Source organism: Petaurus breviceps, unplaced genomic scaffold (genome assembly GCF_028583685.1).
Source record: "Petaurus breviceps papuanus isolate PSGF00001 unplaced genomic scaffold, PetGlider_PUasm1.0 229, whole genome shotgun sequence".
Classification (NCBI taxonomy): domain Eukaryota; kingdom Metazoa; phylum Chordata; class Mammalia; order Diprotodontia; family Petauridae; genus Petaurus; species Petaurus breviceps.
Window position 1 is genome coordinate 11,394,144 of NW_027185903.1, and position 1,159 is coordinate 11,395,302.

At 39.4% G+C, this 1,159-nt stretch overlaps 1 long non-coding RNA gene across 1 annotated transcript in view; it reads right to left on the minus strand.

The window, feature by feature from the left end:
• The window catches only part of LOC138167240 (uncharacterized), a 366,181-nt gene that overhangs the window by 292,852 nt on the left and 72,170 nt on the right, over positions 1–1,159 (minus strand). The gene's annotated exons all lie outside the window — the stretch shown is intronic.

Here is a 1,159-nt window from a genome sequence, read left to right on the forward strand (position 1 = left end):
GATAGATAGATAGATAGATAGATAGATAGATAGATAGATAGATAGATGTGTAATAGTAATGTAATTTAAAGATCCCCCTGTATTGGCTTGGTTTTTGGTTTGATTGTGTTAAAACCCAGAGCTTGTGAATCCCACTTGTGGGATGGACTTGTTGATGTGAAAAGAAAGTGCTGAACTGGGAGGAGCTGATGACGTAAATTTAGAGAGACACAAGAAAGAGAGGCAGAAGAACTTTTTGGAAGCAGCACCTTTGGAGGTGGAGAGAGACTGAGAGTCTTACTGAGGGCCACTTTGAATTGCCCAGGACTTTTGAAAGCTGCCACCCAGAGCTGCCAAGGACTGAGGAGACATGGCTGTTATGCTGGTACTTTGTCTGTCTGTTTTGATGCTGTTTTGCCAGATCTGTCCACTGGTGAAGGACAGTCCTGTTGTCGCAGAAGTTTTAGTTCAGAAGCCCTGAAGAAAGATTTTCTTGTATGTTTACAGAAATCCTGGAAGAGGGTTTTGCTAATATTTTCAGGGGTCCTAGGACTGTTCTGCAGACAGAGAATGAATTAATGAAGAGACTGGCAATGTATCTTGTGGCCTTGCTAAGCTTTGTCTCCCCAGGAACAAAGATTGCTGAGAACTTGCCTCAATCAAGATGAAGAAAAGACCTCCATTTGGATATTAAGTGCTGTGCATAAGCTTGTTGTAACTCTGGGGTAGATTCAATGGTGATCCAAGGGTGGGGAACTTTTGACCTTTTTGTGCTCTGTGATTGAACAAATGAGTGTACTTTACTTATAATTGTAAACTAATTTCCATTTGAGAACAGGGGCTTTGTGATGGACTAAATGAATGTACAGCCTAGGGGTGGAGTAGTATTTAGAAGAGGGACTTTGTGATTGATTAAATGAATGTAATGTCCAGGGATGGAGTAGTATTTGATTAAATCATACTTGGGGGTAGTACTTGGAGATTCTCAAATCACACTTAGTAAATGCTGTATTTTGAATGATGTTAAATTTTGATTCTATCTGTTCTTAATTCATCACTGAATAAAATGGAGAACACCTATGCTGGTATTTTGAACCTTGGGAAGTTGCCTTTGCTTGGCATTACAAGATGACAGATAGATAGATAGATAGATAGATAGATAGATAGATAGATAGATAGA